Source organism: Mauremys mutica, unplaced genomic scaffold (assembly GCF_020497125.1).
Source record: "Mauremys mutica isolate MM-2020 ecotype Southern unplaced genomic scaffold, ASM2049712v1 Super-Scaffold_100320, whole genome shotgun sequence".
Classification (NCBI taxonomy): Eukaryota; Metazoa; Chordata; order Testudines; family Geoemydidae; genus Mauremys; species Mauremys mutica.
The window spans coordinates 124282-151920 of record NW_025423313.1 but is presented as its reverse complement, the minus strand read 5'-3'; the positions used below and the strand labels follow the sequence as shown (position 1 = coordinate 151920).

The following is a 27639-nucleotide window of genomic DNA, read 5'->3' as shown; positions in this document are numbered from 1 at the left end:
ACCGCATCGTCACAATGTGCCTTTGTTTGATTGATGAAAACAAACCTAGGCTGTGGCTACACTTAGCACTTCAAAGCGCTGCCGCGGTAGCGCTGCCGCGGCAGCGCTTTGAAGCGCTAAGTGTAGTCAAAGCGCCAGCGCTGGGAGAAAGCTCTCCCAGTGCTGTCCGTACTCCACCTCCCTGTGGGGAATAACGGACAGCGCTGGGAGCGCGGCTCCCAGCGCTGGGGCTTTGACTACACTGGCGCTTTGTAGCACCGCAATTTGCAGCGCTGCAGAGGGTGTGTTTTCACACCCTGCTGCAGCGCTGCAAATTTGTAAGTGTAGCCAAGCCCCTAGACACTTAGAGGATTGGAACTGATTTCAGCTGGGGGACATGTTTGCTAGGTTTTTATGCATTTGCTCAGGAAATTTAGTGGAGCTCCTGAGTATACTGGAAATTGAATTGCTTTTATTGAAGAAACAGGTTTGTGAGGGGGCACTTGGATTTGAACCAAGGATCACTTGATCTGCAGTAAAGCACTCTACCACTGAGTTATACCCCCATAACATTTGTGTTGGCAAGTCAGTCTTAAGGATTTTGAAGGACGGGCTCTGCCTCAGAGAGCTCCTTTTCTATTCCCAGACCACAGGAGTTTAAAAATGGGGTTTGATTAAACTTTATATACACATGTAGACACCACAGCTTGCACACCCACCAACATAGCTTCCCCCACTGACATAGCTACCACCTCTCGGGGAGGTGGGTTAACTGCACGGACAGGACAGCTCTCTCCCCTCCGCTTAGAGCAGCTTCATTATTTATGAATAGGTGGGAAATAACCTCCTGAATGGACAGGGACCAATGTATCAAATATTGCTGTGTCTGCATTCAATATGGGTAACTGGTCATATTGGGCTGGATTAGTAGGAGCGTTGCCAGCAGATGGAGGGAAGTGATTATTCCCCTCTAGTCAGCACTGGGGAGGCCACATCTGGAGCATTGCGTCCAGTTCCCCACATACACACACACACACACACTACAGAAACAAATTGGAGAGAGTCTAGGGGGCAGGGGACTTACAGGGAGAGGCTGAGGGCAGGGCTGCCCAGAGGGGGGGGGCGGGGGGTCAATTTGCCCCAGGCCCTGCAGGACCCCCAGGAGAATACAGGATTCTATAGTATTGCAACTTTTTTTATGGAAGGGGCCACTGAAATTGTTTTGAATCCTGTGGGCGGCCCCTGCCCAGACCGTGGTGCTGCCCCCCCCCTCCACCCCCTGCCCTCGTTCTCCTCCCTCCGAGGCCCCCCCTGTGCTCCACCCTCACTCCCATTTGGCCACTTCTCACCCCTGCTCTTTGGCTGAGGCCTGCGGGTCGCTGGCTCCTCTCCTCCCCCAGGGCCTCCTCGCGCCTCTCCACCCCCTCCCCCAAGGTCTGCCTGCTGCCCCCCCTCTCTGCCCCCTCCCCTGTCCATTGCCCACACCTCTCTGCCCCTCCCCTGAGACCTACCCTGTCCACCTCTTTCTTTGATCATCTGTTGTTATTCCTTGAAACATCAAGGATGGAATAAAAAGCGAGTTTACTCCAGGGTGAGGAAAGAAAGGAGCCACCAACCCCCTGGCAAAGCTCAGTGCCCCAGAGAAAACCTTCCCCCTGCTATCGCAATCACTGATGTGCTGGGGATATGACGGGAAAGGGACTGTCTGAATGATCGAGGCAGGAAATGGACAAAAATCTACAGCAATGTCATTAGACACAAACGCACTCTCCTCGTGCTCCAGCCAGAAGGGAAAGGAGCAGGAATTCTTGCAGTTCAGCCATGGACACACTTACACAAGGGCACAGCAGTGTGTGTGTTGTGGAAGCTGGTCTGAGGAAACAACTGTAATTGATCACTCAGTGAGAACAGAACTAGAGTGCAGTGAGAGCCACATATCAAGCAAGTAGTTGTGGCCGAGTGGTTAAGGTGATGGACTAGAAATCCATTGGGGTCTCCCTGCGCAGGTTCAAATCCTGCCAACTGCGCAGGAATTTGTGGTTCTTTAGTTTCAATGGAGCTGGGTCTTGTCTCACTCTTCAGTTATGTCTACATGAAAGAATAATGTGGCTTAAGTTAAAGTGTTTTAATTGAACAGCTATTGCATGTCCACCCTATGCCCCTGTGTCACCAGAGCACATCCATGCTAGCATCTCTTGGATTGCCACAGAGAGCAGTGCACTGTGGGTAACTATCCCACTGTGCAGCTGGCTGCAGGGTGCTTTGGAAAGGGTTTGCAATGCCTCACGGGCTGGTACAGCATCACATGATGCAGGTTTCTATCCCATTGGTCCATGGGCATCCTACTAGATTGCCAGCTGCTTTTCAACTGCAATGTGCGTGGTGGGGTAGAGAGCGTGTGTGTCTGGGGGGGGAGACAGTGTGTGCGTTGCGGAAGAGTGAGTGTGTCGCACACTGTCTCTAAGTTCAGACAGCTGCTGGAAGCAACCAGTCCTGAGGCAGGGGACAGCCCCGACATCAGCCCCCCTTCTCTCCCTGGCTCAGCTCAGCACAGCACTCTCTGTCACACACACACACTGCTGCCTGCTTAGCTCTGTGTCAGGGGTGCTGGAACAGGGGGTTTAGAGGGCCATGGCCCCACCACTCTTTACTGGCTGTTAGGACAAATGATGCGGGGGGTAGGGTGCAATCTTGGGGAAGAGGCATCTGTGGGTGTGGCCTCGGGGGGAGACGTGGTGGGGGTCCTTCAGGAACGGGTGTCATGGGGGTGCCACAGTTCAGACAATGGTCCCCCTCCCCCCACTGTAAGGAAGCTTCTGCCGCCCCTGCTCTGTGTTGGCAGAGCGGGAGAGAGCAGCATCCACGGCAGTGATTTGCTCCCCGGGGCTCCGGCAGGGGGGTTCGGAAGGTGACTTAAAGGGCCCGAGGCTCTGGCCGCTGCAGGAAGCCCTGGGCCCTTTAAATCACCAGCCTGGGGAAGCCGGGCAGGGCTGGCACAGCGTACTGGCTCTTGCCGGTACCCCATACCGGAACATACCGGCTTACTTTCACCTCCGGAAGGTCCTCACGTGGATCAATAACTGGTTAAAAGATAGGAAACAAAGGGTAGGAATAAATGGTCAGTTTTCAGGATGGAAACAGGTAACTAGTGGTGTCTGCACTGGGACCAGGACTAGTCAACATATTCATAAACGATCTAATAAATAGTGAAGTGACAAAATGTGCAGATGGTCCAAAACTACCGGCTTGCTTCCTAGAACGAACGCTCCTTGAGTGGGGTGATCCACAGGGAGTAGCTCAAACCTCCACAGTGCCTGGCCAGGGGCAGGACATTAGCACAGCAAGGGAGGGGTGTGGCAGTGACATCACAAAGGCCTTTTGCAGGACCTCAGACTATTGGTCAAAGCTGGTGGGGAGGTGGTGACCTCACAGAGAGATGCTGACATCAGGCAGGCAGGACAGGAGCGAGGGGCCAGGGAAACCTCAGAGACCCCTGTGGCTTTGCTTCAGCAAGTCTCCTTCTCGAGGTCTCTCTTTGACGACTGAGAGAATATTCGGGTTCATGGATGTGAGCGCCAGGAGGAACCTCTTTCAAGTTTTCTCCTTCTCTTTTCCTGATTTTACTAGAAAACAGCCGTCCCTGTTTAGAAGGTAAGAGCCTCCTCTAGGTTTGAAACCTGTTCAGTCTGATCCATCTGGTGACAGTTGAAATCTAGGCATGGAAAACACGAGCTTAAGGAGGCAGAATTTTATTCTGCACCTGGGATTTTGTCCCTTATAATCCCTGGGAACATTACAGTTTGTCCTTTGTGTTTCACCTTTTCCTCCATCCATCCCTTCCTCCTTTCTCTTCATCTCTTGCTTCTTTTGTCCTTTCACCTGTTCCCAGGGCTGGCTCTAGGTTTTTTGCCGCCCCAAGCAAAAAAAAATTTGGCTGCCCCCCTTGTTTCCCCAGCCCTGAGCTCCGCCCCCCCGGCCTACCAGTGCCTCCCTGCCACCCCAGCACTGGGATCTCTCTTCCCCCACACCTGCTGCCACTCCAGCACTGGGCTCCCCCCCAAACGTGGGATCCACTACCAGCACACGGCAGCCAAACCCTGGCCCAGCTGCGACTCTGTCCCCGTGCGGGTGGAGCTGCTGGGTGGCGTGGAGCAGGAATACTTCCAGGTGGCAGTGCGGCTGTGGGGTGGTGCGGAGCGGAGTATTTCCAGGTGGCAGTGTGGCTGCAGGGTGGCGTGGAGCGGGAGTACTTCCAGGTGGCAGTGCGGCTGCGGGGCGGTGCGGAGAACACGGCCCCCTCCCTGGGCTTCGTGGCACTGCTGGTGGCCGAGGTGGATCAGCTCGTGCTCACTGCCCTCACCCCCGACATGCTGGTGGCCGAGGACCTGGAGAGCCCCCCGGACCTGCTGCTCTTCAGCCTCACGGTGCCCTGGCCCAGCCCCGGCGAGCAGGAAGGCGAGGATCTCCGGCTGCAGGGCTACCTGCTCAGCACTGACGAGCCCAGGCGGCCGCTTACCTCCTCACACACTCCGGGAGCCCCTCTCGCCGCTGCCGCAGCCCGGGCTCAGCTCCAGGGGACCCCGCTTCCCTCCCTCCCCAGCTCCTCACACACTCTGGGAGCCCCTCTCACCGCAGCCCGGGCTCGGCTCCAGGGGAGCCCGCTTCCCTCTCTCCCCAGCTCCTCACACACTCTGGGCAGGGCTGCCCAGAGGATTCAGGGGCCTGGGGCAAAGCAATTTTGGGGGCTCCTTCCATAAAAAAAAGTTGCAATACTATAGTAACATGTATTTGGAAATGTAAAAAATAACTAGTGAAATACATTCAAAAATTAATTTGTAATAATTTGAAAATACACTAAATACATGATTTAAAAACATTAAATGCTTTACTGGTATGTCTACATTTGAAATTACATAATAGGCTGTTGCTGGGTGATGGTGATGGTTGGTGCCAATGGGCTGTTGCTGCCTGGGAGTGATGCTGCTCTTGTCCAGGGCTGGGTGGGGAGCTGGGCTCTGGGTTGGGGGGTGCACAGCTCACAGGGGCTGGGCTCAGGACTGTGTGGAGCTGGAATCAGGGGGTGTCCAGCTCACAGGGGCTGGGCTCGGAGCTGGGGGTCAGAGCTCTGGGGGATGGGGTCGGGGGGTGCCTGGCTCAGAGGGGCTGGGCTCAGAGCTGGGGGTCAGGGCTGTGGGGAGGATGGGGATGGGGTTGGGTGGGTGCCTGGCTCAGAGGGGCTGGGCTCGGAGGTGGGGGTCAGGGCTGGGGGGGATGGGGTCAGTGGGTGCCCGGCTCAGAGGGGCTGGACTTGGAGCTGGGGGTCGGGGCTGAGGGGGATGGGGTCAGGGGGTGCCCGGCCCCAGCCCCTTACGACGCCGCTTACCCTCTTTCCCCGACAGCACTGCAGCAGCCTGGTGTCTCCAGCGGGGCCTGACCTCCTGCCGCTCAGCTGCAGCTCGCAGCCCCGCCCCCACCAGCTGAGACACCGGGGGATGGGCGAAGACGGAGGCGGGGGGAGCCTCCGACATACTCGTGAGGGCCCCTGCGGGGCCCGGGGCCTGGGGAAAATTAACCCACTTGCCCCCTCTGGGTGGCCCCGACCCTGGGAGCCCTTCTCGCCGCCGCAGCCTGGGCTAGGCTCCAGTGGACCCTGGCTCCCTCCCTCCCTCCCCATCTCCTCACACACTCCAGGAGCCCCTTTCACTGCTGCCGCAGTCCGGGCTTTGCTCGAGGGGACCCCGCTTCCCTCCCTCCCCAGCCCCGGCTGTGGTGGCGGTGAGAGGGGCTCCCGGAGCATGTGAGGAGCCCGGGAGGGAGGGAGGCGGGGTCCCTGGAGCTGAGCCCGGGCTGAGGCAGCGGTGAGAGGGGCTCCCGGAGCGTGTGAGGAGACGGGGAGGGAGGAGGAGCCGAGCCTGGGCTGAGGCGGCAGTGAGAGGGGCTCCCGGAGCGTGTGAGGAGCCAGGGAAGGAGGAGGAGCCGAGCCTGGGCTGAGGCGGCAGTGAGAGGGGCTCCCGGAGCGTGTGAGGAGCCAGGGAAGGAGGGGGAGCCGAGCCTGGGCTGAGGCGGCGGTGAGATGGGCTCCCGGAGTGTTGTGAGGAGCCAGGGAAGGAGTGGGAGCCGAGCCTGGGCTGAGGCAGTGGTGAGAGGGGCTCCCGGAATGTGTGAGGGAAGGAAGTGGGGCCCAGGATGCAGGGAGGAAGGCGAGGTCCTGCTGCCGCTGTCACTCCGGGCGGCGCCGCATTTCCCTGCCAGAGTGGGCTGGGCAGGTCGTTGCTGGGCTGGGCAGGGGGTGTGGATCCTGGCTCGGGCGAGTGGCTGCTCCAGGGCTGGCTCCGGGCAATGCCGCCCCAAGCAAAAAAATAAAAAAAAATAATAAAAAAAGGGGGGGCGGAGTGTAGCCCCTTAGAAAGTGCCGCCCGAAGCACATGCTTGGAGGGCTGGTGCCTAGAGCCGGCCTTGCTGATAGCTTTGGATCCAAAAGCAAGCCCGAAAGCCTGTATGAATGCAAATTACCTAGCTGATGGTGGAAGGAGAGATCTGCCCATAAGTAGCAGCATAAAGGAGCTGCAAATAATGAATACATCTGGTCAGCAAACAAGCTACTAGAAGATTCAGATTGTGGCCCTCCAGGAAAGGGAGGTGAAAAAACAAGTCAAGCCTGAAAATAAGGGGGACAGATTAACCCTAAGGGGGTGTGTGCTAAAGCTAAATCTAAAGGTGTCTCTCACCACCTGAGAATAAACTTAAAGCTTAGTACAGCAGAGAAACTATTGCAAACCTGGTCTGTTGTACAAGAGGGGACACTGAGGCACACCACCTCATGAATTTCATAAATGACCAGCGAGTGGGGTAATTCACTATCTGATGATAGACCACAGTAAGGACAGCCTGGAGGTAATTATTCTGTTTTTCCTGCAATTAGCAAGGACATTTGTAAAAGGAAGTGGTATTATTATTAAGCACTAATCTGTCCCCACCAACGGGGGGGAGGGGTGGAAATTGTTTATTTTGTTTTTCAGACACTCTACAAGCAAGCTGGCACCAGCAAAAGAATAACCCATAATACCATGAATCTATGTTTTGTGTTGTTTGTCTGTGGTGTTTGTCTTGTTGTTAGCATTGTTGTGTTTCAATGAACAGAAAAACCTCATGACATGAGTGGGGATGGCTTCAAAAGGTTGACCTGGGGGAAGATATGTATGGAAATTCAAAATGCTCGACAAGGAGGCCAGCACCTGTGTAATAGCTACCGTGGTATCTGGAAGTGAATCGGCAGCTAAGGTGGGCCCCACAAGCCGTATGGGAATAATGAGAAGGGGATTTGCTCGCTGGGAATCAATGGAGGGGTGTGTAAAATGGTGTAAATCCAGAGAAGATGTTTGAATGTGCCCCTTCCTGATGGCCATGGAGAAGCACACCCAATGGCCCATGGCAAGGGGTGGACAATTGGGTGTACTGTGTATGAGGTGTTTTGCTGGAAATGTACATATTACTGGGGGCACAATTACACCAGCCCCTAACCAAATTCCACACTACACACTGCTCTCTGGGCTTTGGTGCACAGATAGACCTGTGAATCTTACTGCTGTGAATAATCGAACCAGGGCATATGGCCTGATTCCACACCACGTGGTTAAGTTGGTTTGGACAATAACCCATTTCTCTGTGGACATTCAATGGACTTCTGATATGGACAAAAGCACGAAAACCTGCAGCGGCAGCGTATTGCAGCTGCCAGCAACTGGGCATGTTAAGAGCTTGACCCCGTCGAAGGAGGAGAGGAGGTGTTTTGGTGGTGGCCGGGATGTTGGACCATGCGGCAGTGCTCAGGTCTCTCGGTGTTGCTGTGGATTGTTACAGCGGCTGGTGTATTGCTAAGTATACTTGTGTTATGTTGCCTATGGAAATAACCGAGAAGTAATGGAGTAAGCCCCTCCCCCCTGTACTAGACAACTTGGACCCAGCCTTCCCAGGCCCACTATAGTGGGAAGTCTGGAACACTAATTGGAACGGGTGTGGCCCGCCCGTATGAGAGAAGGTGCAGGGCACTGCACTACGCACAGGGACAAATGGAATATCAGCACCTTCCACCTTGATGCCTGGCCCTATCAGGAAATTTGTCACCATATGTCCTATGTTTTGCTAAGGGGGTGAATGGGAACAGGGACACAGGCAAGGCTCTGTGGCATCAGGGCTGGGATGAGGACGGAAACTGGAATCATTGCTTGCTGGAAGTTCAATCCAATAAACATCTCATTGTTTGCACCTTTGGTTATTGCTGCTCTGTGTGTACACAAGAAGGACCTGGTAATGGGAGGGTGAAGGGATAAACCCTCTAACACTAACTAATGTATAACACATTTCAACCTCTTCTTTTCACACCATTGCTCATTCTCAGGGGCTGCTTTGTCTCCAGACAAATCCCTTCTCTTTCAGAACAGCCTTGTTCTTTCCCTCTGTTTCACTCACCGAGGTGTTGGAGTAAACACTCCCCTTCCCTCTAGTCTCAGACAAACACTAGTATTAACTGTTTGTTACTGATGGGTTAGAAAGTGTTTGTCAAGATGCCATTTCTGGGGGATTTTTCCCAAGATGCAGTATTTTGTGTTCAAACAACTCCCAGCTTCCTTGGTGAAAGTAAGGCCAAGGTTTCCTTGCAGTATACAGGAAGAAGGCAGTTTTTCACCCCAGATGGGACTTGAACCCACAATCTCTGACTTAGAAAGCCATTGCCTTATCCATTAGGCCACTGGGGCCCTGACGGAAGAATGAAAATTCCATCTCATAAATGCATATTTCTCATATTAACTTGGACACCAAATACCCTCTTTCTGCACCTTACAGAAATGTCTGCATCCCCTGGCAGTGAGGCTACTGGGCAGGTTGCTTACAGAGCTGAGCACCACCTTTCTGCCAGCCATCTTTAGAGAAGAAGGCTCTTTCCCCTGACAGCCACACAGAGCTGCCTAGCATCCCGAGAGCCTCCCTCGTGTTCTCCCGCAGCAGCCGCCTGCCGGTGTGGGTGGGAAAAGGGGACCAGGAAGCACTGCGCCCTCAGTCCAGGACAGGAGGCCCTCGCCACGCCCAGGCCTGCCTCTTGCCTTCAGCCCAGGCAGCCAGAGGTGCCAGGGAGCTCCCTGGCAGGCAGCTGCCCGCCTCAGCCACCTCTTGCCTCATGGCCCAGGCACTCTGCTGGTCACCGCCTCACTTGAAGGCCCAGAGGGAAAGGAAACAAGCACATCTTTAGCAGAGGATGGTTTTGATCCATCAATTGCTGGGTTATGGGCGCAGCACGCTTCTGCTGCACCACTCTGCTGGATTTTTGCAAGTAACAGCCAGCACCCAGCCTCTAGCCTCCACACTACGCCTGGTGAGCACGAGCACTGGCAGGCAGGTGCGCAGTCTGCTAGGCAGCAGCCTTGGTAACAGCAGTTTTGTATTCATGTGTCTCTGTGGTACAATGGGTGAGTGTGTTTGTCTGTTAACCCCCAGTGGGCGCTACCCTTAGCTGCAGGCTGCAGTCTCAGGGGTCAGGGGAATTGATAGTTTGCTGCTAAGAAGGGAGCCAGTGCAGCCCTCTGGTGCTCTGCTCCGAGCATCTGCCCAGCCCAGGCTGTCCGCTGGCCTTAGGTGCTTCCCCCTCCATGCTCTGGAGCAGGGGGTCTCATCACAATATTTTTGGTGGCCTCAGAGTGTGGCCATGCCTGCAGATGTGTTTCCTGGAGCCCCCGGCAGGCTGGGTGGTACATGACGCCGATCCCCTGCTGGTAGCACCAGCAAAAACCAGTGCATCTGCCTGCCAGCGCTAGAGCTCGCAAGGTGCTAGTGTGGATGCTGGAGACTGGGTGCTGGGGACTGTGAGTGAGAAGCCAGCAGAGTGGTGCAGCAGAAGTGTGCTAGGCCTGTAACCCAGAGCTTGATAGATCAAAACCATCCTCTGCTTTGCCTGTGCTCAGGGCCGGCTTTAGGAAGTGCGGGGCCCAATTCAAACAGTTTCGACATGGCCCTGGCACATAGGCGGCGAGTTCTATGGGCCCGTGGGGCCCAGGCTCCACCAATAATCCTGAAGCTGGGCCCAGCTCCACCAATGTTTAGGCCCCAGGCCCTGTGCTTCGGGGGTCCCCGCGTCGCACTGCCGGGCGCTCTCACCGCAGCGGCAGCTCCCGGGAGAGGCCCCAGCAGCGACTGGGCTCACAGCCCATTGGCCGGGAACCCCAGCCAATGGGAGCTGCCAGGGGCGGTGCCGGAGCTGCCTGGCCGCGCCTCCACAGCAGGGAGGGGGAGCGAGCCACAGGCAGCGGCTGAGCCCTGGGCAGAGCGAGCAGCAGGGTCTGTGCCTGTCAGACAGACTCAGCCGGTGAGCTGTGGGGGCAGCCAGACACAGAGACACAGCCAGGCAGGGGGGGTTGGTGGGGACAAACAGACACAGCTGGGGGTTGTGGGACAGACAGACACAAGGACACAGCCAGGGGGTTGTGGGACAGACACACACAGCGGGGTGGGGTGGGGACAGACACACACAGCTGGGGGTGGTGGGGGCAGCCAGACACACGGACACAGCCGGGGGTTGTGGGACAGACAGACACAAGGATACAGCCAGGGGGTGGTGGGGACAGACAGAAACAAGGACACAGCTGGGGGTGGTGGGGACAGACAGACAGAAACAGCTGGGGGTTGTGGGACAGACAGACACAAGGACACAGCCGGGGGGTTGTGGGACAGACAGACACAAGGACACAGCTGGGGGGGTTATGGGACAGACAGACACAGCCGGGGGTGGTGGGGGCAGCCAGACACACGGACACAGCCGGGGGGTTGTGGGACAGACAGACACAAGGACACAGCCAGCGGGGTGGTGGGGACAGACAGACAGACACAGCCGGGGGTGGTGGGGACAGACAGACAAAAGGACACAGCTGGGGTGGGGGGTTGGTGAGGACAAACAGACATGGCTGGGGGGTTCCGGGACAGACACACACAGCTGGGGGCGGTGGGGGCAGCCAGACACACGGACACAGGCGGGGGGTTGTGGGACAGACACACACAGCCGGGGGTGGTGGGACAGACAGACACAAGGACACAGCCAGGGGGTTGTGGGACAGACACACACCAGGACACAGCTGGGGGGTTGTGGGGACAGACAGATGGAGCCGTGGGCGGGGAAAGGAGCAGCAATGGGCACCCCGGGGCTGGTATAAAATACACAGGATGGGGGAGGGGCTTCCTAAGGGGACTATAGCAACACCCCCCGCAGAGCAGACCAGGTTGCAGCTGGCTCCGCCCATCACAGCCCCCTGCCCCACAGAGACCCACACAACCCTCTGCCCCCTCGAGAGACTCCCAATGACCCCTGTGTCCCTGTCACTCCTCTCCAGAGAGCCCTCCCCTTTGTGCCAGCCCACTCCCCTCCCCCACTGCCTCCCCTCCTCCAAAGCTCCCTACAATCTCCCCATTTGCCTTCCACCCCGCAGCCTAGCCCATTCCATTGGCCGGGAGGCTCCCAGTCTAGTGGCTATCAGGGCCCATGGGAGCTGCACCTGAGGCAGGGTGCCTGCTTGCAGATGCAGACCTGCCTGGCTGTGCCTCCACAGCACAGGGAGGGGGAGCCACAGGTGAGCAAGCCCTGGCCATCATCATCATCACAGGCCCAGTAATTCTCTGGATATTTAATTTCACTGAGGCAAAATGTGTGCAATTTTATGGGTTGAATGATTGAATGACATAATACCCACCTGCCCGCATTGTCCATCACTAAGTCCAGTAATTTTGTCAAGTGTTTGTTGCACAACATGGTGGTGCCTACCCCTACCTTGTGCTTCAGGGGGTGATGGGGTCCAGGGCAGCCTGTTATAGCCTGTTATAGAACTACCTGATTAGTAATTGGATATGTTGGCTGGCATCTTTTTTTACGTGTTCGCTCCCCCTCATGTTAGAACCTGGCTACACCACTGGGGAGGGGAGCTTCTTAGACCTGTGCAGCTGGGGCTTGGGTGAATTTTGTGATACTCTGCCCCTCCCCAGCTACCACCCTGCAGTCCCCACTCCTGCACCATGCTGGGCAAGGGGCAGCCCCATCCCCAGTGAGGCTATGGTGAGGGGTGGCAGCAGGGGAGGCCATACGTGATGGCAACCTCCCCCCTCGGTACCCACCATAGGGGAGCCGAGTGGGCTTTCTGGACCTGAGAGGGACCCTAGGAGCATGTGCAGTGAACTGCGGGGGAGAGGAGGGGTCCCTCCCCTGGAGCTTGCTGCTGCCAGGGAGGGTGGAGGGGAGTCCTCTTTGGCCCTAGCCCTGGGGCAGCCTTTCTGCACCCCAAGTTCCTTATCCCCAGCCCTGCCCCAGAGTCCTCACCTGACAGGAAAAACCCGCAACTTAAATTTGGTGGTCAGTTTAGAGTATCATAGAATATCAGGGTTGGAAGGGGCCTCAGGAGGTCATCTAGTCCAACCTCATGCTCAAAGCAGGACCAATTCCCAACTAAATCATCCCAGCCAGGGCTTTGTCAAGCCGGGCCTTAAAAACTTCTAAGGAAGGAGATTCCACCACCTCCCTAAGTAACCCATTCCAGTGTTTCACCACCCTCCTAGTGAAAAAGTTTTTCTTAATATCCAACCTAAACCTCCCCCACTGCAACTTGAGATCATTACTCCTTGTTCTGTCCTCTGCTACCACTGAGAACAGTCTAGATCCATCCTCTTTGTAACCCCCTATCAGGTAGTTGAAAGCAGCTATTAAATCCTCCCTCATTCTTCTCTTCTGCAGACTAAACCATCCCAGCTCCCTCAGCCTCTCCTCAGAAGTCATGTGCTCCAGCCCCCTAATCATTTTTGTTGCCCTCCACTGGATTTTCCAATTTTTCCACATCCTTCTTGCAATGTGGGGCCCAAAACTGCACGTAGTTCTCTAGATGAGGCCTCACCAATGTTGAATAGAGGAGAATGATCATGTCCCTCGATCTGCTGGCAATGCCCCTACTTATACAGCCCAAAATGCTGTTAGCCTTCTTGACAAAGGCCAGAAGAGGGAGTGTTAGTGCCTGTGCGGACTTCTGGGAAGTGCATGGGGTGGAAGGGGATGCTGGGATGCTCTGGAACCACTCCTTCAAAGCCAGTCAGGACTCTGGGGGAGCCTCCTCTCTGAGCAGACTGTCTCCAGGGCAAGAAGCTTACACCTTCCTGGGTCTGACCTCAGAGCATTCAGCATGCCCTTCCACACCATGCACTTTCCGCAGTGAGTCCGCCCAGGCGGGGTCCTGGGGTAGCCAGAGGTCCCTGCACCCCAACTCCGCAGTCAGATGTGACTCTCAGCCAGACTGTAAAACAGAAGGTTTATTAGATGATGGGAACACAGTTTAAACAGAGCTTGTTGGTACAGAAAACAGAACCCCTCTGTCAGGTCCATCTTGCGGGGTGGGCAGCCCAGAACCAAGTTCTGGGTCTCTCCCCATTTCCACAACCAGCTCCAAACTGATACTCCCTCCTCTGGCCTCTGTGTCTCTTCCGGACAAGGATGCCACCTGATCTCTTTGTCCCCAACACCTTCAAGTAGCATCTTGCAGGGGAAACTGAGGCACCCACACAGTATTCAGAGAAAATATTAAGAACATTCCCACTTCATCACAACAGGTGCAACAAAATATAATACCGTATATTGAAGTAGGCAAGTGCTGCTTCTGACTTTCCACTTTTAATTGACCCTTGTAATCTTGTGGCGCTGACGCGTTGTAGCTTCATTTTATATCGGCTTACAGGGTGGGAGCGGGGGGGCACCAACATTTTGGGCCCCATCAAAAATTATACAAACCTGTCGCCTATGTCAGCCGGTCCTTAGTTTCTGCTTGGTAAAGGCAAGTCAGTGGGGTCCATCCATCAGAAAAAGAGTCCCAGGCCTTCTTGCTGGGCGCCAGGGTCCAAAAGCAGTGCATTCCCTCCTGGAAAGGGCTGTGTTTCGAATGTCCGTCCAGTGCGCGTTGAAGGGAAGGATCTGCGTGCCTGGGAAGCTGCGTCCCTCCAGAGGCGCTTGAGAAGCCAAAGGGGCCGTGGGTGAGTTTGTGATGAGGAGAGTCTGAAGTGTGGAAGGGGGAGGGTGTCTGTCACGGAGTGTAGGGGAGTCAGGCCCAGCACCCCTGGGCTCCCTGCCGATTCACAAGGACTCTCAGCCAGCCAGTAAAGCAGAAGGTTTATTTAGACGACAGGAACACAGTCCAACACAGGTCTTGCAGGCACAGATAACAGGATCCCCCCTGTTAGGTCCATCTTGGGGCCCCGGAGCGCCACAACCCTCCTTGGGGATCAGAGCCCTCTCTCTCTGCCTCCCCTCTTTTCCCTAGCCAGCTCCAGTCTGCCCAACCCCCTCCGGCCCCTCCTCTCTGCCCAGCTTCTTTCCCGGGCCAGGAGGTCACCTGACCCCTTTGTCTTCAACACCTTTAGATGTGCACCTTTGCAGGGGAGGTGCTTGGGCCATCAGTTGCTAGGAGACACAGTGTCAGGCATTCGGTTGCACCGGCCTTCTGCTTTGCTAGATACTTAGAGGCCTGCACCCAGCATTCGCAGCCCCCAGTACGAACAGTCCCACTTCGTAACACCTCTCCCCCCTTCGAGACCGAACTGAGCGGGGTCACTCCAGCCAGTGACCTGGGGAAGTTCGAACCCACCTACATTCCCATGGCTGCCCCAGGGTCCCCCCCCCCGTTCTGGGGGAAGAGTTACCCCAGGTCATTCCAGTTTCCTGCCCCCCTGTAGGTCGGGGGGACTCGAGGGCACTTGCAGGTTGCAGGGGGGAAGCCTTATGCTGCCCATGCCCTTTCCCCACCCCAGTACCCCTGGGGGGCCCGCTGGGCTGGGGCCTTCTCCCCATGTTCCAGTCTGGGGGTCTGTGATTCGGGCTCTCTCGGTTCAGAGCCCCCCTTTTGACCCTGGCCCCCCTCTGGACAGGCTCCTCGGGGTGGGGCAAGGGTCTTACAGCCATCTTCCCCCTTTCCCGGGCCTTCATAGAATCATAGAATCTCAGGGTTGGAAGGGACCTCAGGAGGTCATCTAGTCCAACCCCCTGCTCAAAGCAGGACCAAACCCAACTAAATCATCCCAGCCAGGGCTTTGTCAAGCCTGACCTTAAAAACCTCTAAGGAAGGAGATTCCACCACCTCCCTAGGTAAACCCATTCCAGTTTTTACCACCCTACTAGTGAAAAAGTTTTTCCTAATATCCAACCTAAACCTCCCCCTCTGCAACTTGAGACCACTACTCCTTGTTCTGTCATCTTCTACCACTGAGGACAGTCTAGATCCATCCTGTTTGGAACCCCCTTTCAGGTAGTTGAAAGCAGCTATCAAATCCCCCCTCATTCTTCTCTTCTGCAGGCTAAACAATCCCAGTTCCCTCAGCCTCTCCTCATAAGTCATGTGTTCCAGCCCCCTAATCATTTTTGTTGCCCTCCGCTGGACTCTCTCCAATTTCTCCACATCCTTCTTGTAGTGTGGGGCCCAAAACTGGACACAGTACGCCAGATGAGGCCTCACCAGTGCTGAATAGAGGGGAATGATCACTTCCCTCGATCTGCTGGAAATGCCCCTACTTATACAACCCAAAATGCCATTAGCCTTCTTGGCAACAAGGGCACACTGTTGACTCATATTCAGCTTTTCGTCCACCGTAACCCCTAGGTCCTTTTCTGCAGAACTGCTACCCAGCCATTCGGTCCCTAGTCTGTAGCAGTGCATGGGATTCTTCCGTCCTAAGTGCAGGACTCTGCACTTGTCCTTGTTGAACCTCATCATATTTCTTTTGGCCCAATCCTCTAATTTGTCTAGGTCCCTCTGTATCCTATCCCTACCCTCCAGCGTATCAACCACTCCTCCCAGTTTAGTGTCATCTGCAAACTTGCTAAGGGTGCAGTCCAAATCCTTCCTCCCCCTCTGGCAGAAGTCACAGGAGCAGAAGTGCTGCCGGACATGGGTAAAGACCCCAGGCCAGTAAAAGCTCTGTAGCAGCTTCTGCTGGGTACACCAGGCTCCCTGGTGCCCTGAGAGGGGAATGTCATGGGCCTGGCACAGCAGCTGGTGGCGATACTTCTGGGGTACCACCAGCTGCCTCCTGATCCCCCCGACTCCATTTTCCCTGGGGGAGCCCATTCTCGGTACAGGAACCCCTTCTCCCACAGGAACCTTTTCCGGCCACCTCGTCCCATGGTCTGTCCCACCCCCCCCGCGAGGTTGGCCAGGTCCCCTATCCTCTTGAGTATAGTGGGGAGTATAGTATAGTACAATGGCCCAGACAAACGGGGAGGGACTTGGTCCAGGGGTGGAGGAAGACAGAAAAAGGGACAGGCATGGGATTGGCTTCCTCTATTTTTTCCTTTGCTCAGCATTTTACCTGTGACTGTAATGGGCAGACTTGAGAAATACCCGTGCCCGCCGGCGACGTAGGTGGCCGCCCCGAGAGCGCAGAGCTGAGCATTTTGCACTGGGCTGCTGCCTGCTCGTCCAGCACCTGGCCGTGATCGTATGTGGTTAGTACTCTGCGCCGTGGCCGCAGCAACCTCGGTTCAAATCCGGGTCACAGCATTAATTTTTGGTGGGGAGGGGCTATCCTGCAGCACGCCTCATGGCTCAGTCTGATGGCATCCGTTTGCAAAGAGAGCCGTCGGCCGGTCCTTAGTTTCTGCTTGGTAAAGGCAAGTCGGTGGGGTCCATCTGTCAGAAAAAGAGTCCCAGGCCTTCTTGCTGGGCGCCAGGGTCCAAAAGCAGCGCATTCCCTCCTGGAAAGGGCTGTGTTTGGAATGTCCATCCAGTGCACGTTGAAGGGAAGGATCTGCGTGCCTGGGAAGCTGCGTCCCTCCAGAGGCGCTTGAGTTCAACCTGTGGAACTCCTTGCCAGAGGATGTTGTGAAGGCCAAGACTATAACAGGGTTTAAAAAAAAAAGAACTAAATAAATGAACAGAGGACAGGTCCATCAAGGACTATTAGCCAGGGTGGGCAGGGATGGTGCCTGTAGCCTCTGTTTGCCAGAAGCTGGGAATGGGCGGCAGGGGATGGATCACTTGATGATTCCCTGCTCTGTTCATTCCCTCTGGGGCCCCTGGCACTGGCCGCTGTCAGAAGACAGGAGGATACTGCTCTAGATGGACTTTGTGTCTGGCCGTTCTTATGTCTCCCTTGGCGCAGCAGTGACACCCAGTGGGCAGTCAAAGTAATGCACAGAAAGTGTTTCCCTTGGCGCAGCAGTGACACCCAGTGGCCAATCAGGGTAACACACAGAGCATGTTTCCCTTGGAGCAGCAGTGACACCTCTTGGTCATACAGAGTAATGCACAGAAGATGTTTCCCTTAATACAGCAATGACACCCAGTGGCCAGGTGGCGTAATGCACAGCGTGTGTCTACCTTCTAGGAGCAGTGACACCCACGGACCAGTCACGATAATGCACAGAGTGTGTTTCCCACCAATCTGGGTAATGCACAGAGGTATGAATCAAGGACAGTAGAACGGTACTTAGCAGCTCATGATTTCGGGACTCACCCGAACCTACATAAAAATCGTTAGACAAGGGACATGGGTTCCAAACAATAGCAAATTAAGAGAGATTGAAAGTCATTTTTTGAGTTTACCATGGGATTTTTTTTGAAATCTGTAAATACAGATTTTATGGTTTTCCTCTCTCTTTAATTTAAAAATAGAATTATTTATTATCCTGTTACAAATAATGTGTTATACTACACCCTTAGAATCTTTGAGGCATAAGTAGAAATTTTAGTTACACTTAAACAGGTCATCTCTGATCTCACTTAAAAGTTGAATATCGTGGGAATATACTGCTGAATGAGAACCTGGCAGAAAAGTTTTGCTGGAAGAGTTAGCAGAGCAAGATTGTTAGTCACAGATCAGTGGGTGGGTTTATGCAAATTATGGACTCTAAGACCGGGGCAGGGCAGGGGGCAGTGCATGACTTTTGCAGCACATGCACCACCTCTGCAACTAACATTTGCTATCTCACTCCATAACACCACACACAGAGCAGTCTTTTACCTCTCAGGGCTTGGCTACACTTGAAAATTGCAGTGCTGGGAGTTACAGCACTGGTCATGCAGCCGTGTAGGGACAGCGCTGGTGTGTGGCCACACTGACAGCTACCAGCGCTGCAGTGTGGCCACACTTGCAGCATTTGCAGCGCTGTACTGAGAGGTGCATTGTGGGCAACTATCCCACAGAGCACCTTGTCCCATTTTGGCGCTGTGGGTTGTGGGAAGGGGACGGAAGGGTGCGGGTCATTCCGCTTCCTGTCCCAACGCCCCGTGGTGCATCGCTTCACATCCCAGCATTTACAGTTTTTCCGGCCACGTTTGGCGCCATTGTGAGTCTCTTTCTGTTTTTTACTCTCTGTCTGTGAATCGCGATTTCTGTGGGAAATGGAGCCCGAGCTGCTGAGGACTGTGCTGATGAGTGTCACCAGCACAACACGTTTGGCAGTTGAGCTATTCCTTCAGCTCCAAAGTTACAGTAAGGAGTCCGACGATGATATCGATATCGAGTCGCCTGCCGCGTGTGACACTACATTGCTTGTGGCATTCACGGAAATGCTCAGCACCATTCAACGCCGCTTTTGGGCTCGGGAAACAAGCACTGAGTGGTGGGATCACATCGTCATGGAAGTATGGGATGACGAGCAGTGGCTGCAGAACTTTCGTATGAGAAAAGCCACTTTCATGGGACTGTGTGCTGAGCTCACCCCCACCCTGCGGCGCAAGGACACAAGATTGAGAGCTGCCCTGATGGTGGAAAAGCGGGTGGCTATTGCAATCTGGAAGCTGGCAACTCCAGACAGCTACCGGTCGGTCGGGAACCAGTTTGGAGTGGGAAAGTCGACCGTTGGAATCGTGTTGATGCAAGTTTGCAGGGCAATTAATCGCATCCTTCTAAGAAGGACCGTGACTCTGGGGAACGTGCAGGACATTGTGGATGGCTTTGCACAAATGGGTTTCCCTAACTGTGGAGGGGCGATAGATGGGACGCATATTCCTATTCTGGAGCCCCCCCGAACTAGCATCAGAGTACGTTAATCAGAAGGGGTATTTCTCTATGGTTCTCCAGGCGCTTGTGGATCACTGTGGGCGTTTCATTGACATTTACACAGGCTGGCCTGGAAAGGTGCATGATGCACGCATCTTTCGGAACAGTGGCCTGTTCCGGAAGATGCAGGCAGGGACTTATTTCCCAGACAGGAAGATCACAGTAAGGGACGTTGAAATGCCCATTGTGATCCTTGGAGACCCCACTTACCCGTTACTGCCTTGGCTCATGAAACCCTGTACAGGGAAGCTTGACAGGAGCAAGGACCGGTTCAACTACAGGCTGAGCCGGTGCCGAATGACTGTGGAGTGTGCTTTTGGGCGTTTAAAAGCCCGCTGGCGGTCCCTGTATGGGAAGCTAGACTTGGGGGAAAGCAGCATCCCCGCGGTTATATCCGCATGCTGTACCCTCCATAATATTTGTGAAGGGAAGGGTGAAACATTCAGTCAGGTATGGACCACTGAGGTTCAAGTCCTGGAGGCTGAATTTGCACAGCCAGAGAGCAGGGCTATTAGAGAGGCCCAGCACAGGGCTACAAGGATTAGGGATGCCTTGAGGGAAGAATTTGAGGCTGAAAGCCAACAGTAATGTTTGCTGCCTTGCATGGGAGTGAAGTGCAGTGGTTACACTGTTAGGATTCTATTATCCCTAACATGATTTCCAGTGACTGTTTCTTTACTGGGATAAGGTATCTTTCACTATCTGCAATAATAAAGACTGTTTTCGAAGCCAAGGTTTATTTTATTGAAAAGAAAAATACTTCATTGACAGACACACAACATTTCAGGAACCTAGGGCAGGGGGGTGGGTTGGTGAACTGTACAGTCACAAGTTTGCATATGTCCTGTCTGCAGTGCTGTGCAATGGCTGCTGCACTTCAGGGTGCATATACTGCATGGTGATGGGGGTTGAGTGCAGAGGGTAAGGGTCGTAGTTCTCAGGGCTGGTTGGTGAACGTACAGGTGTTGGAGGCAGCTGGTGGTGGTAAGAACCTGGATGCTGTGGAAGGGGGTTTGGAGCTAACATTGGGGCAGAAAAGAATAAAATTTGGGATGGGGGGGGGCTGTGGGGCAGCACGGGACTGCTCTGCCTGCATGGCTACGAGTGCCTGGAGAGAGTCCGCTTGGCGTGCCAGGATGCCTAGCAGCTGGTCTGTGCTTTTCCTCTTTGCCACAGCGTTTCTCCGCCAATGTCTCTGGCGGATCCTGCTGTCCCCTTCTCTCCACTCCTGCAGCTGTTTACTCTCTCAAGCAGAGTGATCAATAACTGTTTTCAGCATGTCTTCCCTGGTTTTTCGAGGCTTTTTCCTCAGATTCTGTAGTCTCTGTGCTGTGGTAGATCTGGGCAGTCCAGCAGTCAAGGTCACTTCTTGAAGGCAAAAATGGCAACATTTAACATGGTAGCATTGTTAATTATCTCATCCAAACAGTAATTCCCACACACTGAAGGAGTTTTCAGTTTTCACTTTAGCATTCTTTTCCCATACCAAATAAGACCACACATAACACAACAGGAGACAGGAAATGGTGAGTAAGGGGTACTGAGATTGCTTCAGGGCTGTGCAGGGGTTTCTGTGCATTGGGGACAGCAAACAGCTGCATGGGGGATCTGCACTAAACAGTCTCCCAACATTTTCCACAGGAGTTACTCCTGGAAGATATCTCCCTGCTGCGGGTCACCAGGGAAGAGCGGGAAGGTCTTCTACAGCAATGTGGATTCCGCCCTGGCCCCTATGCAGCTTGCCTGTGTGCAGCAATGGTCCCCCCACCCCTCACGGCACAGTGGCGCGGACGCGTTAGCCTGACTGGGACAAGGACCACAGTGGCTCTCCCTATAAACCTGCGCAGGCACATTGCCCACGCTCTGGCTGAAACTTTTGAGGAGATTACTGCAGCTGATTACCGCGACGTGATAGACTACATCAATGGGCTATTCCACATCTAGGCATGCATGTATGCAGCCCTAACCCCACCTCCTCTCCCGAAACATTTCTACCCTGAAAATAAAAGACGCTTACCGGTAACTCGCTCCTCTGTTTGTCCTTCAGCAACTGCTGGCTGCTGCGATTGGCTTCCTTCCTCCTGGCTTGAGAAGAGCTCCTGGCTGCATGCCTCCTGGGACTCTGGGGTGTCTTCCCCTATCCCAGTAGCTTCACTCACGGTTTCCACCCCCCCCCGCCTCCTCCTCCTCCTGCTGCTCCTGTCCCCCACCCTGCTCAGAAGTGTCCATCGTGGTCCTCGGATTGGCAGTGGGGTCACCCCCAAGTATCACGTCCATCTCCCTGTAAAAACGGCAGGTCATGGGGGCAGCGCCGGATCGGCGGTTCCCCTCGCGGGCTTTGTAATAGGCACTCCGCAGCTCCTTTACTTTAACCCTGCATTGCAGCGCATCCCGATCATGGCCCCTATCCAGCATGGACCTTGATACCTGCTCAAAGATATCATAATTCCTACAGTTGGAGCGCAGCTGGGACTGCACAGCTTCCTCCCTCCAAACACTAATGAGGTCCAGCAACTCGCCATTGCTCCATGCTGGGGCTCGTTTGCCGCGTGGAGGCATGGTCACCTGGAAAGATTAACTGATTGCACTCCACACCTGGCTGCAGCAAACAGGAAGGGGATTTTTAAAATTCCCGGGGCACTTAAAGGGCAGGTCACCTGAGGCCAGAGCAGAAGAGTGCAAACTGATGAGCAGAGTGGCTGAACAGGAATTCTGGGATATCTCCTTATTCCCTGGAGGCCAATTAAAGCACTGGTGTGTGTCCACACCTGATGAGCAGCACTGGATCACCAGCGCTGCATTCCTTATACCCCAACAGGTGCACAGCCCTGGATGTGCCTTGCAAGTGTGGACAAAGAATAATCGCAGTACTGAAAAGCCTCCACCAACACTGCAACTTGTAAGTGTAGCCAAGCCCTCAGAAACAAAATACACCATGAAAAAGATCTAATGGCATAAGCTTAGGATAAACAATTACAACACTGACAACAATTTGAAGAACTTCAAAACCACCTCTGTAGTTCCACACCAGCAAGAATATCAACAACCCTAGCTCATACAAGAGACCAATAAACAACCAATCCAAACTCCCACTATGTTTTGCCATTAGGAACCCATACCCCTTAATAGTGAGTACTTTTCAGGCCAGGGTGACGCTCTCAGGCCTCAAATGCCAGGTACAGTTTATCTGTCCTTGATCCAAAATCAACAGGAAAATACACTGGATTACTCCTGGCCTAATAACAAAGAGACTGGGGGTACGTCTACACTACGGGACTATTCCGAATTTGCATAAACCGGTTTTGTAAAACAGATTTTATAAAATCGAGTGCGCGCGGCCACACTAAACACATTAAATCGGTGGTGTGCGTCCATGGTCCGAGGCTAGCGTCGATTTCTGGAGCGTTGCACTGTGGGTAGCTATTCCCTAGCTATCCCATAGTTCCCGCAGCCTCCCCCGCCCCTTGGAACTTCCGGGTTGAGATCCCAGTGCCTGATGGGGCAAAAATCATTGTCGCAGGTGGTTCTGGGTAAATGTCGTCAGTCACTCCTTCGTCTGGGAAAGCAACGGCAGACAAGCATTTCGCGCCTTTTTCCCCTGGATTGCCCTACACAGAAGCATGCTTTTGCTTTTGCATGACAGCAGAGATGGTTACTAGCCATATTGCACCATCCAAATCCTTCCATAAATTGGAACTGAGGATGATCATGGCTACCAGTCCTTTTGTACCATTTGCTGCTAGTGCCCCTGGTCAATCAGCCAGGGGCGCAAAAGCCAAGAGTGGTTACTAGCCATATTGTACCTTCCATCGTTTTGTACCATTGGCTGCTGTCATAAGTGCCCCTGGCCGATCAGCCAGGGGCGCAAAAGCAAAAATTGGGAATGACTCCCTGAGTCAATCCCTCCTTTTTGGTATCTAAAAATAGAATCAGTGCTGCCTAATATAGGCAAGTGTGCTAGAGAACCACCTGCCCTGTGTCAGAGCCCGCAGAAATTATTATCTGTATGCTATTCACAGGGGGTGCTCCTGTAACAACCCCACCTGTTGATTCCGTTCTTCCCCCAGCCTTTCTTGGCTACCGTAGCATTGTGCCCCCACTTGTGTGATGAATTAATAAAGAATGCAGGAATAAGACACACTGACTTGTTAGTGAGAAATGAGTGGAAGGCAGCCTCCAGCTGCTATGATAGTCCAGACAGGACATTAAGCAGTGTGTAGGAGAGAAGCCCAGCATCCCACTGCTAGTCCAGGGGCAACTGAATCTTTTCTTTACACATGAAGGGTGGGGGCTGATGGAGCTCAGCCCCCTGTTGCTATGATGAGGATGGTTACCAGCCATATTGCACCAACCATCCACCAGAAAAAATTAGGGCCAATAGGCTGATAACGAGGACGGTTACCAGTCCTTTTGTACCATCAGCTGAGGCTGATGATGAGGATGGATTTCCATCTTTTTGCACAATCAGCTTATGCTGATGATGAGGATGGATTTCCATCATTTTGTACCATCAGCCACCCATGACGGGGGGGGAGCAAGGATGTTGGCGTTGAGTGCTGCACTATCGCGTCTATCTGCAGCATTCAGTAAAGATAGGGTGACATGTAAAAGAGTCAGAGGATTGTTTTACCTTTCGCTTCTGGGGGTGGGTGGGGGGTGGGTGAGTAGATTGCCAAGCTATGCCCTGACCCGCGGGCACTGTGTTTGACCCTAGAAGCATTTGGAGCTCAGCCAAGAATGCAAATAATTTTAGGAGGCTGCAGGAACTGTGGGATAGCTTCAGTCCTCCAGTCCATGCGCATCCATTTGATTCTTTGGCTTTCCGTTACGCTTGTCACGCTGCAGTGCGCTGAGTCCCTGCTATGGCGTCTGTCTGGAGATTTTTAAAAAAGGATTCTGAATTTCATCTTCTGTAACGGAGCGCTGATAGAACGGATAGAACGGATTTGCCTGCCCTTACAGCGATCACATCCGCATGGTCCATGCGGGAGCTCTTTTTTTTATTTTGATTTCGGACTGCATCGCCACCCGTGCTGATCGGAGCTCCACGATGGGCATACAGGAAATATTCAAAAGTTCGCGGGGCTTTTCCTGTTTACCTGACCACTGCATCCGAGTTCAGATTGCGGTCCAGAGCGGTCACTGGTGCACTGTGGGATAGCTCCCGGAGGCCAATACCGTCGATCAGCGTCCACACTAACCCTAATCCGATATGTTAATACCGATACTAGCGTTACTCCTCTCGTTAGGGAGGAGTACAGAAACCGGTTTAAAGAGCCATTAAAATCGATATAAGGTGCCTCCTAGTGTGGACGGTTTTGGCGTTAAATCGGTTTTACGCTCCTAAAACCGATTTAAACGCCTAGTGTAGACCAGGCCTGGGCATCGCACAGCAGCTGAAATGACCATTTGGAAAAGCACTCCCATCATGCAATCCGGGGTGGGTGTAACCATGAAAATGACATCAGCCCCAAAAGGCCTTGACAACTGATCACCAACAGGTGGCAGGGTAGACTTCATACTGACCCTGCTTCAAATAGATTGTGGCAATTAGTGTTTGTCAATAGTACAGACACCATGGGCAGAACTCCAGACTCTGATTGGCGGGTCCTGAACCCAGTGTTAGGACCGTTTGGGTGTTTCAGTGTGTGTTTTTTTCCCATTTGGAGGCATTTGGAAGTTTGGAAGGGGAGCCGAAAGAGGAGTCTTTTTCACAAGCAAGTTGGCTTTCTGCACAGGTAGGGCCCTTGGCCGTAAAGCTTAGCTCCGTCAGTGCGTCTGCATGGGGTTCCTCCAGTGCCTCAAGAGCCCGTGCTAAACTCTCGGTGTGGGCGTTTGGCTTGCGCCAGTCAGAGTGCGGTGCCTGCGTTTTCCCAGGGCCGGCTCCCGTGAGGCGCGCATAACTTGGGAGGAAAGGGGTAGAAGAGAAAGCAAGTGAAGCTGACTTTGAGTGGTGGTGCCCCTGGGCGGAGTGATCCTCCTGCTCCTTCCTGTCGGAGGGGTGGGCTTGGGGGGTCTGGCTGTGGGCGGTGGGAGGATGGTGTCCAGGGAAGTCCCAAAGGTCACCCTGCGCCGGCGGAGTGTGAAGCCTCTCCCCTAGGTTGGGGTGCCGAGTATTAAGCCTTCCTCTGTGGCTTGGGCTGGGGAGCGTGATCCGGCGTCGGGTACATTTGGGTGGAGCTGGCGGCCGGCAAGAATTCGGGCCATCAGGTCAACCCCCTGTGGCCAATGGGGGCGAGCCGGCAGGCCTGCAATTTTGGCTTTGCGGGCGGGCAGCTCAAGCCTGGCCTCCTATGAGCCTGGAAGGCAGCCGGCCGGGCTCACCCGTCTCCAAGTTCCTTTCAGGCAGCAGGTGGAGCGAGGTGCCCAGGGAGGGGAGCCCAAGGAGGTGTCAGGAGCTTGGTCCTGCCTGGCGCCTGCGCCCAGCAGGGCTCTTGCCCGCTCCCGGCCCACCTGGTTTTGGCCTCTGCCACCCCTAGCAGTCAGCCAAAAGAGCAGAAGCCACCCTCTCCCTCCCGGAGTGGCCAGCATGGGGCTTGAACCCATGACCTTGGTGTTATTAGCACCACGCTCTAACCAACTGAGCTAGCCGGCGAACGGCATGCCCTGACTTGCCTGACCCTTTTGGAAGGAGTCACTGGCTGGCGCGGGGAACGATGTGGCCTCCGTTATCGAATGGATGGATCGAGACGCCACCTGCCAAGGTAGGGGAATTAGCTCAAGTGGTAGAGCACTCGCTTTGCATGCGAGAGGTAGCGGGATTAATGCCCGCATTCTCCAGGGGCAAGGCAGCCCCGGGACCTTCTCTTGCCCTTCTTTTAGAAGCCATGGACAGTCAGCCGGCTCAGCTCCTCCAGTGGCCTCCATCCCTCTCCCCGCTTGGCCTCCCAAAAAGCCAGCCCTTGCAGAGCACAAAGCTCTTCCTCCCCGGCCCTTCTACCCCTTGCGCTGACTGGGAGGCTGGAGACAGCTGGGGGAAGTTAGCTCAAATGGAAGAGCATGGGAGAAGTAGTCAGACCCAGACACACATTCTCCAGCCTGCTCTGCTCTGCTTTGCTCTGCTGGGCTGGGCTCTAGTGGGGGACCTGCACCTTTCTTTCTGAGCTCTCACTGGAGCACAATCCCTTTCCTCCTCCCTCCCTGCTAGTCTACTCCAAGCTCATTGGCCGGGAGGGAGAGCCACTCAAATACAGAATTACTCACATCCCAGGGGTCCATGAAGGGAATGAGGAGATGGGCGGGGTGGCATGCGATACCAGCTCAGCTGAGACAGTGAGACCTCGCAGCCTCCTGATCTCAGGCAGCATGGCAGCCGTGGAGCAGAGCAGAGCACGCAGACAGCTTGGAGACAGCCAAAGCGGGGAAGGGCTGCGTTGGTCTGGAAGAGGGAGTCGATGGCTGTTTATCCTGGCAGAGGCAGGGTCGTTTTGCTGTATGCTGGGCCGGGGGCCAGGGAGTCTGCTAGAGTTGCTGAGCTGGGCCTGCTCCTGGCTTTGCTTGGGTTAGAGGAAAGTGGTGAAGATAAGAACGGCCCTCCTGGGTGAGACCGATGGTCCAGCTAGGCCACTATCACATCTTCTGACAGTAACCGATGCCAGGCGCTTCAGAGGCAATGGCCAGAGCAGGCAATCGTCAAGTGATCTATCCCTGCGTTGTCTTCTGAAGTTTGGTGCTTGTTTCAGGGGCTAACTCTGAGCCCAGACACACTCCAGGGAGGGAGCTTTGGTGTTTGTGCCGAGGAGCGTGGCTGGGACTCGGACCCACTTCCCCAGCTCTGGGTAGCACGCCCCCCGCACCCCCATTTCAGGCTGTGTTCTGCTTAAGGCCACAGAGCCCTTGCCTTTTTTTGCCCGGTGCCTGATAGTCAGGCCAGCTGCGGGGAATTAGCTCAAGCGGCAGAGCGCTCGCTTTGCATGCGAGAGGTAGTGGGGGGCGATTCCCGCATTCTCCGAGCCTGTTGACTAAGGGGTCCTGATGAGCATGGTGGACGGGAGAGCCGGCCATCTGACTTTTGGCCTTGCTGCCTGTAGCGGTCAGGCCGAAAAATCAAAAGCCATCCTCCCCAGGCCCATAGCCACCCAGGGGCTCCTCTGCACCATCTTGCCTGAGCTGGTGGAAGTGGAGCCTGGAACTGAGCTAATGTGCTGAGGGTTATTTGCACTGTGCGCTTCACATGGAGGTGAAAACACAGGGCACAGATCTTTGAGCACAACCCTTGTCCTGAGGAATGGGGGGGGGGCTGCATAAAGAGAGACCGGCTCTCCCTGGCGGGACTGCAGCGGCTCTTCACAGGGGCAGTCCCACTGCCACTTGGTACCAGAGTTTTGCCGGCCTCCTTTCGTGGGCTGACCTGGCTCCTCTCTCTTTAGGGAGACTGGTGACCCCAAACTTCCCAGAAACCATCATAGCAAGGCCAACCTGAGCACAGACACCTGCTCAACACTCCGGGGTGCAGCCCTGAACTCCGGCAATCAGCTACGCTCAGCTGCCCACCCAACAAGCGTTACACGCAGGAGCCTTCGTGCCCCGCGTGTTCAGGTTCCTCCCAGCGCCAGCTTTAAACTCCGCTGCTCAGTTCTAAGCTTTGGCCACACG

The 27639-nt window shown here is 54.6% G+C and overlaps 4 non-coding genes across 4 annotated transcripts; 1 reads left to right on the top strand and 3 right to left on the bottom strand.

The window, feature by feature from the left end:
- Nucleotides 1-473: 473 nt before the first annotated feature.
- Nucleotides 474-545, bottom strand: TRNAC-GCA. The gene has a single exon. It is a non-coding gene; the product is annotated as a tRNA-Cys (tRNA).
- Nucleotides 546-1924: 1379 nt separating this feature from the next.
- On the top strand, nucleotides 1925-2006 carry TRNAS-AGA. Its single transcript has one exon. It is a non-coding gene; the product is annotated as a tRNA-Ser (tRNA).
- Nucleotides 2007-8662: 6656 nt separating this feature from the next.
- Nucleotides 8663-8735, bottom strand: TRNAR-UCU. Its single transcript has one exon. It is a non-coding gene; the product is annotated as a tRNA-Arg (tRNA).
- A 16830-nt stretch (nucleotides 8736-25565) lies between these two features.
- On the bottom strand, nucleotides 25566-25639 carry TRNAI-AAU. Its single transcript has one exon. It is a non-coding gene; the product is annotated as a tRNA-Ile (tRNA).
- Nucleotides 25640-27639: the final 2000 nt, after the last annotated feature.